The sequence below is a fragment of the Phyllobates terribilis genome, unplaced genomic scaffold (genome assembly GCF_046119375.1).
Source record: "Phyllobates terribilis strain yellow unplaced genomic scaffold, ASM4611937v1 Scaffold_4__5_contigs__length_816908805, whole genome shotgun sequence".
Taxonomy (NCBI): domain Eukaryota; kingdom Metazoa; phylum Chordata; class Amphibia; order Anura; family Dendrobatidae; genus Phyllobates; species Phyllobates terribilis.
In genome coordinates this window covers 510,937,213-510,955,644 of record NW_027362764.1, presented here as the reverse complement: position 1 = coordinate 510,955,644, position 18,432 = coordinate 510,937,213, and the positions used below count along the sequence as shown (strand labels likewise).

General features: G+C 34.9%; 1 long non-coding RNA gene across 5 annotated transcripts in view; it reads right to left on the bottom strand.

Moving 5' to 3' along the window:
* Positions 1-17,928, bottom strand: part of LOC141265593 (uncharacterized) — a 622,209-nt gene extending 604,281 nt beyond the window's left edge. The window contains exons 1-3 of one of the 5 annotated variants that reach the window (XR_012320129.1): positions 17,571-17,924; positions 16,902-17,021; positions 14,920-15,153 (exon numbers count right to left, since the gene is read on the bottom strand). This is a non-coding gene — a long non-coding RNA (uncharacterized lncRNA). Of the gene's footprint in view, positions 1-14,919; positions 15,154-16,901; positions 17,502-17,570 lie in introns of those variants that run through there. The other 4 variants (XR_012320126.1, XR_012320127.1, XR_012320125.1 and 1 more) reach the window with 4 other exon arrangements.
* Positions 17,929-18,432: the final 504 nt, after the last annotated feature.

Below are 18,432 nucleotides of genomic sequence, written 5' to 3'. Positions count from 1 at the left end.
TAAAAGGATATCAAACATTAAAAGAACAGATCATTTTCTGATGATACATCCCTTTTACCCATGATCTCACCTAACAATCTCCAGGCTCCAACCCCTTGTTCCTACCTACTCATAAAAAAGAACATCAATAAAGAAGTGAGAAATGTAACTATTTAGTAGCAATAAGATTTTGTGGCATATAGAGTAATCTCAAAATGGCAAGTAATCTCATTTTCAGTTCCTTTTTCAATTTCAGCTGTTTACTTATTTACTTCTAGAATTTTTCTGGAGTTTGGGGGTTTTGTAGATTGAAAGTGAGTTTACTTAAAATTTTGATGGATAAATTATCATCAGGATGTTTGTATAATGTCAGACTTTAAGTGGTTTGGACATTTAGTTTTAATTGAAGTTAAGCTGGATACTAATTCTTCTCCATTTTATTTGAGGCCTAGACATAGAAAGGTGAATCACTAGAGTAAGGATCCATATAATGCTGTCACCTTGTTGCTGGTAAGTGGCTTATACATTCTTGATAAAAAATGTTAAAGCGGACTTTGTAAAAAAAAAAGTGCCTAAGCACTAACAGGCAGATAGTTGCTACTGCCAGCGATTCAGCTGCTTCCGCTGAGCGGCGGCTTTCTGCTCTGTCGAGAGGGTGTGACTTCCGACATCATGCTGATTGACAGCCGATTCCTCAGTCAGGCAGCAGGAAGCCAGCTGTCAATCAGCATATCAGAAGTCACACCCTGTCGACAGAGCAGAGCGGGGAAAAAAAGTTGTCGCTCTGTTGATGTGACGTCAGCAGAATCAGCTGAATCGTCGGCACGAGCAATCTGTGCTGGCGAAGAACACCGCCAGGTACAATAGGCAGGTAGATAGCAACTACCTGTCTGTTAGTGTTTAGGCAATTTTTTTTTTTGTTTACAAAGTCCTGGATATCCAATTTAACTAAGTACCTCACATTTACGTGTGTAACAATAGTTAATTCATGTATTCATTAAAATGAATCTGTCAGTCTATTCCTGCTACTCATACCACGGGAGGCATGAATGAGATCCTGGTGGCATGATTTAGCCGAGCATATTTTTTTCTGAAATGGTCTGGCATTTCAGGCAAAATATAGTATGAAGAGCTGGCGGATGTAACTAGTCCGGCACCAGCCCTGGCCAGCTTTTTCTAGAGCTGTTCCATATGATTGACAGGTTTCTCACTAAGTACACACATGGAAGAAACCTGACAATCATCTAGAGCGGCACAGCGAAAAGGTGGTCGGAGGCCGCACCAGACTAGCTAGTCTCTGCTTTTCATCCCTGGTCGGCTCTTAATTTGCCGTGCAATGTTGCATAGTGTTTATATATATACAGTATATGTATATATATATATATATATATATATATATATATATATAGACTTTTTAGATCATCTGGGATTCTTTCGTATGCAGAAATTACATGTCTAGTTATCCTGATCAGAATACAGCTATACTGGATGCAGTCCTTTGCCTCCAATCTAATAGTTTCATAATATGGAAAATCATAGATTAATGCTCTGTAACTTACATTTCCTTAGCATCACAATGAATGATGACAAGATCTATGTACACATTAGGGCCTGTTCACATTAGGTTTTTTATGTATGTGAAAACAAAATGAATTTTTGAAATCTGACATGTGTCACTTTATGTGGTAATAACTCTGGAACACTTCAACGTATCCCAGTGATTTTTAGATCGTTTTTTCGTGACACATTATACTTTATGACATCGATAAATTTAGGTTCATATGTTTTGTGTTTATAAAAATATCAGAAATGTGACAATTTTTTAAAAAAAATTAGCAATTTTCAAACTTTGAATGACTATCCCTTTAATCCAGCTAGTCATAGCACAAAAAAACATTAATAAATAACATTTCCCTCATGTCCGCTTTACATCAGCACTATTTGTAAAGTGTTATTTTATTTTGTTAACATTTTAGAAGGTTTAAAAATGTAGCAGTAACTTTTCATTTTTTTAAAGGAAATTTACAAAACTTATTTTTTAGGGACCTATTCAGTTCTGAAATGAATTTGGGGGTCTTAAATATTGGGAACCCACAAAAGTGATATAATATTAAAAATAGCAGCCCTCAACATATTCAAAATGACTTTCAAGTACTTTATTAACCCTTTTGCTGCTTTTCAGGAATTAATGCAAAGTGACATGACAGGAATGAAAAAAATTATTTTTGCCACCTAAATGTTTATAACTTCTGAACAGGCCGCTATAGCCGGCAGACTCTAAGGCCATTGTTTGGCTATGAATTGCCATGGCAAACATCAGGACCACATGATCAAGATCTCAGGGTGCCGATGGGGTTAAAGAGATAGCCCCACACTCTGTTAACCATCTAGATGCAGTATTCACTATTGACAGCAGTATTAAAGGGGTTAAGCGGCCATGGTCGGTGCCAAAACTGATCATGGCTGATGCAGCAAGTTGTCAGCTATAGTGTACAAATGACAGCTACAGGATAGTCACCTGTCGGGGAACACTGGTCTCTTATATCGCAGGTCAGTTTTAAGTCGTATTGGCGGTCATTAATCCTAGTGTTCCATTAGTCAAAGGCCAAATGAGGGTCCTTTTTGCCTTTGTATGGCCTGTATGTTAATACATATATATACTGCAAAAAAAGGTATAGAATAGTGTAGTAGAAATGACACTATTCTGTCCTGTGAAGTAGAATAAAACAAAAACAACTTACATTAAACTTAACATGGAAGCGTATGGGTCTATAATGTAGATGCCACTGTGGGGCATCTAACAAAAACATACATCATGAGCTTTTCAATAGTTTTTCATGACTTATTTAATCGCATGATGCCATTATAGTTATAGTCTATGGGTGACACATGTACCCCAATTTAAAGTAACATTCACAAGAAGGAATTGGCCAATTTTTGCATGCAATGCTGGGTCACTTTTAGAAAGTAGAACAAAAGCTTTTCTAAATTCTGAACCATGAAATTGAAATAATTACTTAAGAGAAAGGCATTATTAATGACAAATACACAAAATACTCGGTCTTTAAGATTACATGTGGGATACAATCAGCAAGTGGTAACAGAGTTTGACTCAACTGGAAATTTGTAATATGCAATAATTTGAATAATAAGAATTCCAGACGTAATAGTTGCTCTCATCATATGCTTGCCTCATTTAAGTTTTCTATATTGTATTGGAAAGCTAAATTAATGAGCAATTTATCAGTCATTAAAGTATAATTGCATTTCTGCTGTCTCGGTTCACCATGTATAGTCTTTTTAATATATTCCAGGTTATCATGAAAACAAACACTTCTGAATAATAATCCTGGTATGAGTATGACCATGGCTGTTACTAACAAAGTAAAGAAATACACAAAAAAAAGAATAATATACAACATACTGTAGTGTCATGTGTACTGTATACCGAGTCATGATCCTAAAATTCACCGATCCACTTGTCAGTAAATCATATAGAACTAAAACACCACAGACAATACACAGCCCCTAGGGAAGCAGGGCTGTCCATCATCAGTCAGCTTCCTATATGATTGGATGACTTAATGAAGCAGAAGGATGATTGACAGGCCATATAGAAAGCCAGCCTTTGTTTCAATCACATTATTCTAACACAGTTTGGCATTAAACAAAAACAGTATTTTTGACAATAGTGACATACGCTTTCCTCTTATGTAATATTTACCAATAATGAATTATATCCAATCAGAGCAGACTCGGATAAGGAAACTATTTGAATACTTTCCCTTTAATGTTGTTTTTTTACTATACACAGATATAATACCATAGGTGGACATTTCAATATTATTTATACAAGCTACAAGCCATCAGAGATAGTCAAAAATACATTTTCTTTCAATTAAATACTAACTAAGCTTTGTTTTTTATATAATTTTGTCCAACTTGGAAGGCAATGAAACTTTGCAAATCACTTTATTAAGGGATTTGTCTTCATTCCTGTAAAAAAAAATATTACATGTAAGTGGCCTCCAAACTCCTGTTTTTCTCAAGTCTATACGTCTGCCCATTTGGAGTACTGATGCTGGCAGTGAAAGGGTCAGCTCAGAACCTGGGATTTCTGTTACATGTCTGCCGCAAGACACATGTGCTGACCCTTTCACTGCCATCACCAGTACTGCAAATGAGTACAGTATGATATCAATGCATCTGAAGGCAGGCAAATAAACTGCGGTAAATCAGGAGTTCGGAAAGATACTTACATGCATTTTTTAGAGGAATGATGACAAATCACCTTATAAAGGAAAGTAATGTCACGCAGGGTGTGGGAAAGACTCAGTGCAACACAGAGGGAAGAGGGAAAGGGAGCCCAGACACTAGGGAAAGGGGGGAGTGGAGACCTTCTAGTCTGGTCTTGTCTCACCCTGTCTCAACTACAGTCCCTATATTGGCTCTTCACCAATCGCCGCACGCGTGCCTTGCCTTGTCTTTACCTGGCGTATGCCTAAGGCTAGGGAAGGGAAGAGATGAGCACTAGTCGATCTCCACTAAACTCTATAGACAACAAGGGTGGACAAACAGGGGGATTGCTTAGCTTTAGACGACTCCAGCCAAATGTGCACACGCCCTCAAGCTCCAGAGAGGACGAAGTACTGCTCTTGCTAAAGCCTCATAAGTAGTAATGAACATCGCCGGCACCTCCCTCTCAGACACAACAGGCATTTATACACTCAGGCCAGGGAGCTAATTAGCCAGAGGGAGGAAGCCGCTGGGTCCTAGCGACAGCCTCTCATCTAAGAAGATGTCTGCAATGCCAACCGTAGAGATCTCCTGCAACCAACTGCAGGGCAACTGTCTGTCACCTCTTACACACCCGTGTCAAGTAATTTGCAAAGTTCCATACTTTTCCTTGCTGGACAAAGTTATAAAGAAAAAAAAATGAAAGTTTAGTTAGGCCACGGCCCCACTATCAGTATTCAGTCAGTATTTTTTCTCAGGAGTGGGAGCCAAAAGCAGGAGTGGGTGATAAATGCAGAATTGGTGCACTTGTTTATATTATACCTTTTCTCTGATTATTCCTCACTTGGTTTTGGCTCCCACTCCTGAGAAAAAAATACTGACGGAATACTGACCAAATACTGATAGTGGGGCCAAGGCCTTTCTCTTTAAACATTTTCTACAATATATCCTACAGCAGTCTGAGACCCCCTCGCCACCTCCCAACATATACTCTACAGTTCAGATTTACTTGACTTGTGAAAAATTAGATAAAAGTGAGTTTTATTACGTGATGTTCATAAGTGTCACCTGTGTTGTAGGAATTAAATTAAATGAATGGGGTGTGCAAAATCTAGTCGCATGCTGCAGAAACAATACGATTTTCAGTTGTTTAAAACTACCCCGTGTAAGCAAGTCCTTACAGCAATCTAGATGAAAGATTTCTAACCATAAATCACAACCTCAGTTACTATAAACAAAACATGGAATTTGGTTTCTTTATGGTTGGACCTAATGAATATATAAAACATCATCCAATATTCCAAAACATATACAGAAGTAAAATGATTTATAAACCCCAAAAGCAGTGGTTGGTTTAAAAGTGGGCACAACCCTACATAATGTCAAGGGAAACTTAAAGGGAACCGGTCACCAGAAATAACGCTATTAACCTGCAGATATGCGTTTAATCTGTAAGTTAACATGGTTATTATGCTGCCCGGCGCCTGCATGCGGCCGAATGCAGTGGGGAGAAAATGAACTTTATTCTGTCCAATAGCATTCGGCTTCAGTCATAGGGTTGGGGATGCCGCAAGTTATTTCTGGTGACAGGTTCCCTTTAAGTATTAAGTTAAATCATGGATGCCATTAATTTGTCCTAATTTTCTAATTTAGATGTTCTCAGGTTTGAGCTGCAATGGGAAAAACATTGAGTAAAGTAATGTTAAATCTATAGTTAAAATACAACAATATATTCTAGTAGTTGATCCCATGTCTAGTTTGTAACTATATTCTATTATTCCCATCACTCCTAACCTACACAATGTGATCATTATTCTTACATGTAATTAAAAACTTCAATTATCTCTTGGGAACCACTAGATTTCTTACTGTCTTCTTACTCCACTCTGCTACCAAAACTGGCTGGACATAAGTGAAGGACATTACCCTTCACAAATATCTCAGTCATCATTGGACTGAGGTTCGTGGACCTTCTGAACCTTTGTGTAGGCATTACTGTTCCATGCCACCGGAGCTACTAGCTGGCATATATGCCTATCACTGGCATAGGAGCGCTTGGAGGCGTTACTGAATGGAACAGAAATACTGACAGTAGCGATGTGGTTCAGTCCCACAACATTGTCTTCTGGCTTGAGGGCTTCCTTGGCACCTTTTGTGGAACGTGGATTATATTTGTCTCTTTTATTTATTTATTTTTTGTAAGTCTTTAAACTAATAACACTGCAAACATGGATGACCGGACCTTTTATATGCTCGCTACCTACAAATAATACCATGAGGCACTGTATTCGATGACAGCTTGGGTAGTTGAAAAGAAAGAAATATGACACAGCTCATGAAGGGCATGGCGATCTGGAGCATTTATGAATCAGTGGTGTCATAAAAATGTTGGGAGATGTGTTAGATGTCCTTGATTGTATGTCTTTGCCCACAGATAAACAGTTCCTTTTAGTATGACTTCTATTGTAAGTTGCACTGCGCTTGGGCTAATGAATGCTCACAAAGTATAGAAATACACCAGCAGAATACATTAGAAAAATAAGCCTGGTGCTGCATACAGATTTGCCACACAGTGATTCAGGCCTTGTATGTTATACAATACCCCTGAAATCCGTTGCTATTGCCAAGAAGTCCATTGACATCTCTCCTACTCATATTAATGCACCGAGACTCAAAAGGGTGTCAGAAAGACAACAAAAGACGGCAAATTCCAAGAAAGGATAGTGGACATTTTACCGTACAAAAGAATAATCAAGAAGCCTATATTTTTTGGATTAAGAGTAACAGTTGTTAATCAAAGTTGTATAGTTATATTTCTTAGGTCTGTTTATTGAAGTGTTCTTGAGGTATTTTCAGAGATAAAATGGTGGGTGTGGACAAGCTTGCCGAGATCACGGGCTCCTGAGATTTACTGGTCATTTCTCATCTCTGTCAAGAACACAAATTGTACGTGAGCAGCTTTTTAAGTGTTTCAAGATGGCTGAATAATGCCCTATCAATGGAAAAGAAATATGCGTCTTGCCTCATACTGCGGGACAACTGACAGGGAAAAATGATTCTAATTTTAATGATTTACCATCTATTGTTCTCTATATTGTATTAATGAAAGTAGACCCATTTGGGTAATGTAAGCATTGATGTTATTGCAGCCCATTTTGTTCCTTATTTTCCATGTAATCAAACTAAAAACCTGCCATCCGGAGCCCCCGTGATCCTGCAGTCCTCATGATTTGGAGTCTATCATATTCTGAAAAACTAGATTGATGCCCATTTGGACATTGAGAAGAGCATATGACGTTGAAATAAGACAGTTACCAGAATATTCTGTGGGGGACTTGTACCACATACAGTATCTGTGTATATGAGGGCAAGTTAGACCTAGAAATGCTACAATCCTAATCATGTTTTCCAAAATCAAAAAAACACTTCATAAAACAAGTTATTTTTGTCGCTCAATTTTTTTCTCTCGGTAGGAGTCTCCGCATTACCTCGCAGAGTGAATATGGCCTAGTAGCGTAATTTCTTGCAGAAAATAAAAAAAATTCTATGTAAAGTGAATACACTGAATGACTGTATGATACATAGAAAACATATTGAATAATTGGAAAAATAGGAACGCTCCAGGGCCAACATTTAGGGACATATCATCATACGCTGCATAGTCCTCGAATTGAGTAACAGTTGGCAGCTATGTTATGATACAATGTGACACTATTTATACTGCTTGGTGTAGTAAATTCATGTAGTGTGCCAACGTCTGTAAGCACCTGACCAAATACCATGCAGCCATGTTTTCTGCTAACAAAGTATAGATAGAAGTTTGGTAGTATATGAAAACATGACCACCCGCCATTGAAAGTTTATGTATATATATATATTTAAATAAATATATTATATATATATATATATATATATATATATATATATATGCACACATAGTACATATATATATATATATATATATACATATGTAACTGTTATATTAGGCTACACATTAGGGGTGTTGTGTCATCAAGTAAAGGTGCAGTTTCATATATCCATAAAGAGTTTTTCTTTGAGATCAAATATACCATATGTGATGTCTGGAAATCGCTGGGAAACACACAGGCAGCTTTTTGACATTATGTCAAGCAGAAGTGTATATGAGAGCTTGGTAGCCAATCTGTATGGAAATGTGATACAGTTTTTGCTCTCATTGTTGAGCAACTAAAAAAAGTCAAATTTGTTAAATGTATTCATGGAGTGGTCTAAATGACCCCAATATGTATAATATGTTGTGTCCCATGAAAGATACATAGATAGATAGATAGAAGATAGATAGATAGATAGAAGATAGATAGAAGATAGATAGATAGATAGATAGATAGATAGATAGATAGATAGATAGATAGATAGATAGATAGATTTGAGAATGTGTCTATACATATATGTAGGCACAATGGATTCTGTAGCTTAAATATTCCAAATATTTCTCCTTTTTAAAAAGAACCTGAGATATACCAGTGACAATTTTATATCACTAAGCATCACCAGCGATGTATTAAATTGTAGGTTTTGCATTTTGAACCTTCACATGTACAAAAAAAAAGAGAAAGGCCCGCACAGTAAACACCTATTCAGACCATCTGGAAAAATATTCATAGTAAAATTAGGACAAAAATTGTTGAAATGTATCATGATACAGAATACATTTCGCTTAGCAAAACTATGCAAAAGGTACACAAATTAACCATGGGTTAATGTATTATTAGAAAATTAAAAAATATTCACTGAGCCCCTAATTGCACTTTGTATGATAGCACCCTAAACATATAGGCGTTTCCAAACAATGTGAAATAACCCTCCCTTCTGGTATACCAAGCAATTTGATCAATGGAGAAGATATAATGTGGCTACAAATGTACCTTGGATCCAGGGTTCTCTCTCTATGTACCAGTCTATCACTCATTTAGTCATGTTTTGTATGTTTTTATCATATATTATATATGTATTTTATTATATGTACGTGTGTGCATAGGTGTGTGTTTGTGTGTATGTGTGTGCGTGTATGTGTGTCACACCGAAGGTATTCATTTTAGTCATAAGAATAAAAGTATACAATGCAAAAAATATCCTAAAGAATTGCATGTATTTAGAGGGGGTGCAAAAAAACTCTAAATTATGCTAAACTGCAATGTTTGCCCTAGTTTAGTGCCATGCAATGGGACATTGGGGTCCTGTAAAGAAAATGTATTTAAAGTTTTTTTATAATTATTAAGATTAATAATGGAAGAAGACAAAAAATGTATATTATTGATATTTAGAATGCTAACTTTTAGTTTATGTGTGTGTGTTAGCATATATATAAAACACAGATATAGATATGTGTGCATACGTTTATGTGTGTGTGTATATATATATGTACACACACACAGAGAGATGTAGATATATAGATATTTGTGTTTATGTGTATACACATATACAGAGAGGGAGATATGTGTATATATGTTTATATGTGTATATGCATATATATAGAGAGAGAGAGAGAAAGAGAGAGATGTTGATATATAGATATGTATATGTTTGTGTGTATATACATATATATATATATAGAGAGAGATGTAGATATATAGATAGGTGTGTATGTTTATGCGTGTATATACATATATATAGAGAGAGATGTAGATATATAGATGTGTATATCTTTATGTGTGTATATACATATATATAGAGAGAGAGATGTAGATATATAGATATGTGTGTATACGTTTATGTGTGTATATACATATATATATAGAGAGAGAAATGTAGATATATAGATATGTGTGTATATGTTTATGTGTGTATATGCATATACATATATATAGAGAGAGAGATGTAGATATATAGATATGTGTGTATATGTTTATGTGTGTATATATATAAAGAGAGATATGTAGATATATAGATATGTGTGTATGTTTATGCGTGTATATACATATATATATAGAGAGATGTAGATATATAGATGTGTATATCTTTATGTGTGTATATACATATATAGAGAGAGATGTAGATATATAGATATGTGTGTATATGTTTATGTGTGTATATGCATTATATATATATATATATAGAGAGAGAGAGAGAGAGATTGTAGATATATAGATATGTGTGTATATGTTTATATGTGTATATGCATTATATATATATATATATATAGAGAGAGAGAGAGAGATTGTAGATATATAGATATGTGTGTATATGTTTATGTGTGTATATGCATATACATATATATAGAGAGAGAGATGTAGATATATAGATATGTGTGTATATGTTTATGTGTGTATATACATATATATATATAGAGAGAAATGTAGATATATAGATATGTGTGTATATGTTTATGTGTGTGTATATATATAAAGAGAGATATGTAGATATATAGATATGTGTGTATGTTTATGCGTGTATATACATATATATATAGAGAGATGTAGATATATAGATGTGTATATCTTTATGTGTGTATATACATATATAGAGAGAGATGTAGATATATAGATATGTGTGTATATGTTTATGTGTGTATATGCATTATATATATATATATATATATAGAGAGAGAGAGAGAGATTGTAGATATATAGATATGTGTGTATATGTTTATATGTGTATATGCATTATATATATATATAGAGAGAGAGAGAGAGAGAGAGAGAGATTGTAGATATATAGATATGTGTGTATATGTTTATATGTGTGTGTATATATATATAAAGAGAGATATGTAGATATATAGATATGTGTGTATATGTTTATGTGTGTATATGTATACATATGAATATATATAGAGAGAAAGAGATTTAGATATATAGATATGTGTGTATATTTTTATGTGTGTATATGCATATAGAGAGAGATATAGATATGTGTGTATAGGTTTATATGTGTATATGCATATATATAGAGAGAGAGAAATTTCTAGATGTGTGTATATGCATATATATAGAGAGATATAGATATGTGTGTATACGTTTATGTGTGTGTGTATATATATAGAGATGTAGATATATAGATATATATACATACTGTACATGATGTATGTATGTATGTATATACACATGAACAAGAAAGGTAGCACTCTAAATTACAGATATATAGGACCTCAAATATGTTTCTCTTCTTTTACTATTACTATTATGCTAGTAGTATATGTAATATACATAAGCTGCTTTACATTGACTTGATCATGACTGGAATACACCTTCACCCTAGAAGAATTGTGTTCTGGATTCACAACTGCCTACTGATCCTATAACTACATAGACTCTCACAATTTTGTACCTGTGAATATTTTGATCATTATACAATTGCCATAAAACAAATCACTATTATGAGCTCCAATTACCGAGACATAAAGTACTGTTTTATGTAATCATTAAGACATAATGTAGCTTTTCTTATTATTTTATAGCTTCGATGATGCAACAAAGAAATAGTGGGGGAACCTCCTAGTATGCCTTGATTTACCATGTCTTGGGCTTTCTAAAGACTTTTTATTTTTAAAAGATTCTAAAAAACGATTCCCACTGAGCGTAAAAGCCATAAAACAAAAATGTCAAATTTATAAATTGTTGTCTTGGGTTACATAACCGTCCAGCAAGAAAGCCCAGATAGAAGAAAAGCCAATGCATTTCTAAGGCTCCAGTGCTCTCTACAGCATTGTACAGTGGGCAACAAAGAGCCCATGAGACGTGACACAGCATAAATATGTACACATTGCTACAAAAGAACTTCTCATTCCTCCTTGTGGGATCTTACAATATAAATGAAAAACTTTAGCTAAGCAGGCCTTACTGAAGCCCTATTTTCTTATCACTTCAACTTGTTTCTTAAGAACTCGGCTAGAATTCTGGGATATTTCTTTCATTAGTTTGAGTGAGTTGGAAGCAGGGAGGCTGAATGGAAAATACTGTGCCAGCTATTCAGATACAGTACAAAAGCCGGTTGCATTTTACATAACGGTAGAAACACAAAAGCTATGAAGCATTCAGAGTTTGAAAACTGCTGCCCAATCTGCATGTTGCGTTCTTCAAGGCGAGATCCCTCTGAATGACATTTATTTCAGAGCATTCCTGGAAGGAATTTAGGCGGAAGGTGTGGAATATATCATGCTCCAAGTAACCAACATAATGTAAGAAGTATAGAAATATGCAGCTAAATAGAAACGTTCTGGGTGTGTCTATCCACATTCACACGGAGCACTTTCCAATAAAGTACTTTTGTCACAGCCAACAAGATCTTTATAGAGCTCAGCTTTATGGTTATTTCTGTAATGACTGCTCCAGATAGGAGCATTAGGACAGCGAAGAACACTTTACGTATTACTTAATGTTGTGCAAAGTCTATCAAACTCTATTCTTTCTCCCAATATAGTGACGTGATTATATTTAGGGATCCTCTGTAGAAACTGAGATATTGAGACATCAGGGAAATATGCATTGCTCAGCTAGAAAGTTTGGTGAAAAGAACGTCTACTCATTTTCAGCTCTGTTCATGTCTTTTGGAATAAAATATGCGTAGTTAAGCAACATTACATAATCGGCATTGTGAAGTCTGCCAGCTATTATGTGGTCATGAGGTTTTCCAGTTACTCAGCGTTATAAAGCATCACTGAGTCAGTTCTTTCTGAGTCTAACATGGCCGCTCCTGAATAGGCAAACACGGAGTCATTTTGGCTAATCATCTGGTTCTTTTTCTACCAAATATAAAACATAGGTTTGGTTCTATCTGTAGTCCAGTCCTTTTAATGATATTATTCTATAACTTTATGTTTCGTTGTTGTACTTACTGTTGAGTATTGTATGTTTTATGCTTTTATAGTATAGCTAAATCTAAATAGTATACCTATATCTAATAGAATAGTTATATCCATGCTTCATACATGTCCAGATTTACTTATTTATGGTGACTTCTTCACTAACATAACTTCAAAGATACATTTGTTCTCTCACCATACACATAGCACACGACTACTATGAAATAATTGTGATTGGCAAGGTATTTTGCCTTCAATATTGTACCTTTTGGTATTTCTTCTTCAATATTGTACCTTTTGGTATTTCTCCTTCAATATTGTACCTTTTGGCATTTCTCTTCAATATTGTACCATTTGGCATTTTTTCTTTAAAACTGTACCTTTTGGCATTTCTACACTCATCTTCTTTACGTACTGTATGTACTGTAATAATTCCAACTCAATGCGGTGTCAGTAAAGCAACATATATATATACTATATATATAATATATATATATATATATATATATATATATATATATATAGAGCTACATATCAATAGATAGATACATAGATAGATATGTATATGTTCAATCTACAACACCCAACATAATTCTGTTATATATTTTTTAAAACCATAGATTACTATGGGTGATATAAGCTTTTGATGTCACAGTTTTATTCCGAACTATGATCATCTGTACAATATAAAATAATTGAAAGGCAATGAGTGGTGTGTACCAGACCAGATGCCAACTAACACTGGAAAACCACACCCATACAATACATCCATTCCACAATAAAGTTATGATATCAATAATTAAAAAGGCCTAATATGAGACAAGTATAGGTATGGATGTGGTGTACCTGGTGTTGTTTAGGTCTCTGTGTGTCAATATTGGCATGTAAAAATGTTAACTGAATTTTGGATTGAGTAGGGCTGTTTGCCCCGTGTACTAATTATTATTTTACGCTTGTGTATGTCTATATTTTTATTGTTACAATATATGGTATAGTACAGACAAAAGGTGAAATATTTCTTGATACAGTGGTATAGGAGCCATAATACATTTCCAATATCATACACATTCAGGGGAGACAATAAAAACATATACATCAATTCTTTAACAAATTGTATATAATGCACACTTAAATCTGGCTATATATTTGAAGAAAGCACAGAGATAGGCAAGGATAGGCATTTAATTAAAAAAAAGAGGTTGTAGATTGTAACCAAAACACATTTGGACAATTTTCACTCATGCAAAATTCATTAGCACATCAAGCTGAGAGCCAGAAAACAAAGCCCTGTCAACTTTGGATGAGTAAGCATATAGCCCTGTAGGAAGCCATCTTTGAATGCAGAATTAGGGTAGAATGCCACAAAAACCCAATAATATCCACCAAAAACATAACAATCGAATATATCCACAATATATTACACAAACCACCTTACAGTAGATGCAGTTGTCATCTACACATGGTACGTAGAGGCATAAGTTTCTACAATGCTTTCCCATGTAGTCATTTGGCTAGGTCATGCCTAACTGTGTAACCAGTGGCAAGTGCCTCTCCATCCTTTTTCTTCCATGCAAACGTACAATATTCTAGGGAGCCATGAAAGGGATATGCTAGTCAGGGGATATTTCTTTAATTGCTTCTCGCCTAAATCATGAAAGGATCACGTGTCTGGTAATTTATTGACAGATAAGCATGGACTGCAAAGACCGATCTTAACAAAACTCCATGGTTTGCCGAAAATAACGTATTCTTCATATAGATCAGAATTAATTCACCACTAAAAACTACGTCCAATAAAAAATATTTCAAAAATATAATATGATCATCTTAAATTTGAAGCTCATCGATAACAAGGGTTATATACAAAATAATCATATAATGACAATAAAAGCTTCATAATAACAAAAAGAAATTGTAAAATGTACCTTGGTATTTCACAATGACGAAGCTTGTTCTTTTTCCAAGTGGAAATGTTCGGCAGGTCCAAAAAAGTTCTATAATCCAATTGTGTATAACCAGTTTAATCCATCCATGATTTCAATAATCCTAGGCTCAAACCCCATCGTATCTTCACTTTTTACACTTCGTGCTTAAAGGTAACGCGATTGGAAACCAAATTCACCCGCTGTCTCCTATATTTAATAAATCCAAATGAAGATCTGCATGATGAAAAATAAAAAAAGTTAAATATTTTTTGTGCAAAAAAAAGGAATATTGTTCAAATATTAAGTCTAATTGGTACATGAGGTTCAGTTTTCCATAACTATGCTCTCTATATACACGAAGCCCATGTCTATATTCAGCTATGGTTCTAAATTCATAAATAAACTGATTAATTATTAATTATATCGAAAAACAACAATAAGCTTTCATGTATTATATTTTAAATAAAAAATGTAATAAAACACAAAAAAATATATAAAATTCAGAACTTTATTATGACTTTATGCAAGCAAAAATGAATAAGTTTGTGATGGAAAGTGGGTACAATACAATGACACGGCAGTGTAGCTGTAGAGAGCGCTGTTGGAATAAAACAATAGCTCATTGATATGAGGTTTCAACCAGTATGAGTATTACTACGCCAATGGATGGGCATAATAACTGAATGAGAGAATAAAAATTCATATTCTGATAGTTTTTGTATACCCCAATAGTACACTTTTATATCAGAAATAAATAGTAGGAATATTCACATTTTTTTCATACAGATTGGTGTCTAAAATAACACAGACGCAAAGGTAACAGCAAAAAAATATAAGGTAAAAATCCAAATGTAGAAAACCCACAGCTAGTATCTATTATGTAATATGCAGGATATGAATTTTTATAAAAGTCCACCATATTGGGCAAATATGCCCTTCTCGATACATATGGTACATATGGCTTTCTGAATGCAAACTATTCTCTTGTCTAACATCTGCAAGAATTGCTTTTATGTGGTCACAAGAATATTTAGAGACATTGGAGTATATACAACCTATTATCACAATTTAACCATTTCTCTTACTTATTTTTGAACAATGGGAATATTGCTATACATTAAATGGTCTATCCAAACTTTATGACTTTTCTACAGTTACTAATAGCAAAAGTAATCAGTAACTCATCTGTTAAAAAGCAAAAAAATGCTTGAAATATTGGATTTATTGAGTAACATATCTTGTCATTGAGATGAAATGGAGAATTTATACTGTTACAACACTTTGTTAGTATGATGTCTCACTGATACCAAAAACAAGATCTTTCACCGCATCACAAAGTCCCGAACCAGAAAAAATATTAATAATCCCTAAAAAGTCAAATGACAAAAATAAACAGCTCAACTAAAAGACAACTAAACCGAACAAGAAAATTACAAAATGTCTTTGAGACTTCAGCTGCGTGACAACTTCTCACACTGAGAAAAGTTTAGTCAAAGTTTGGAAACTTTTCGCCATTGTCTAATTTTTCAGCTGTGGCTAAAAATAATGTATAAGGCGTCATTTTATAAACATTTAAACCTAATTGACCTAATACATTTTAGAATGGTTTCTAGTAATCCTCTGTATGCCATATAGATAATAAAACAATTAAAGCAACATACTAGCTGAAATGAAATTCTAAACAATAAAGAAGGAAAAATAAAATGAGTGTGCATTTATCAAAAAAAAAAATTCACCCCGAATACCATTAATTAGAACGCTGTCATTCCACAAATTTACGAGTACAAGAAGTTATATTCTATTGGCAAAGTTTTTCCAACAATTATTAAAAAAAATAAAAACTGCTCAAAACATAATAAAGTAGAAACTAAACTTGATATAAATACATACAATGTGCTCAGGTATTGTAACCTAAGCTGCTAGTGAATGAGTAAACTTACACTACACCTGATCTCTGCTCACCCACATCCCACTTAACTCACCTCTAAAACAAGAAACTTCTAAAGCCCCTTTGTGACTTGCAGGTAACAATGACATTGAAGTCCCTCATGCAGGAGTTTTGGAAGAAGACGACCACTGCAAGGCTTAGAGGAGAAGGACTGCTGCGAGATAGAGATGCAGATAAAGAGTTCTTCAGACTTTTCCTTTTGTTCAAGTTCTCGGAGCAAACAAAGAACTGGAGCTCTGCAGCAGGTTTGTGGCTCCCACCCTCGCCCTCCTCCCTTGTCTAGTCAGGAGCACACTACCAGATCTACTGCTATTTCTCTTACTTTGTCAGGAAACTTTTGTCCTGAATTAGCTTCACCCCCCTCCATCCACAATGACTTAGGTAAACTTTATAGTAAATTCATTAACACCAGCAAGTGGGTGAGCAGGAGCTCGACTGTTGAGTGTCCAAGGATGTCCCTCTTTGTTTGGGCTGTCCTCCTGATGAGGCAAAGTCCTCAAATTCAAGTTGATCCTATAAAACCCAAGGCTGGAAGGGAAAGGGTGAATGGAGAAGCTGATGATGCTGATGAAGATATTAGGTGTGAACCCTGCAGTGTGTGTCCTCTGTCCTGTCCCATCCAGGACACTCCCCTCCCACATCTCATTGTCCTTGGACTTAGGTTCAACAACAAAGAGATGAGCTAGGCGTCTCACCAACCTACCTGTTGCATAGCCTGCAGCAGCATGGAGGACACTTACTACAAACCAGGTCTCCTGCGATCCTCCAGAAGTTTCACTTGTTTCACAAAACAATTTGGGACCAGAATGAGTTTGCTGGCACCTCCCACTAAACAAAAAAAAAGTGCAGGGCAAGGATGGGTATCCACAGCAACTGAGAGTTTGTTTGCAGGACTGGTTTGTGGTTCTTGCTTCTTCTGCATCATGTCAGCTTGGTAGCCTTCACCCATGTTGTAAGCACTTGTTCTAAAGTTGTTTTCCCAGGGAATAGTTGGTAGTCACTCAGCTCCTCATCCCTTTTCTGCTTACTAACTGCACGTTCCAGCAGCAGAGAGGGAGGAGGAGGGAGTTCAAAATAAACACACAGCCTTTAAAGGCACAGCCCGAAAACTACAGCTGTCTGGTCCTGGTTTGGTTGTGTTTCTTCCAAAAAAACATGTCCTAGTTGTTGTTTTTATGCAAATCTGTGATATAGCTTTTACGACTCTCTGTGGTCAAACTACATTTGTGCATCAAAAGTTTTAAATAACTTTTTCTATATAGATAATGCTCCAAGTTCATCTTTGAGACAGGGTTATTTATGTGGATGGTTTTATCATTATATTTGTTATGAGAGTGCAAATATATACAATCCATGTACAAATCATCAACGTTACAAGTAAAAACATAAAACAATCATTTTATACCTGTTCACATGTAACAGTTTTCTTATATGTAAAGGTCTAAATCATGTAACTGCTTTCTATACTGAATATTGCTGTTATACAGATGAAACAGAGTTGTGTACGCTTTTTAACTTTTAGGGGCTGTAGATTGTGCCTCCGTATAACTTTCTACCAGGTTGTA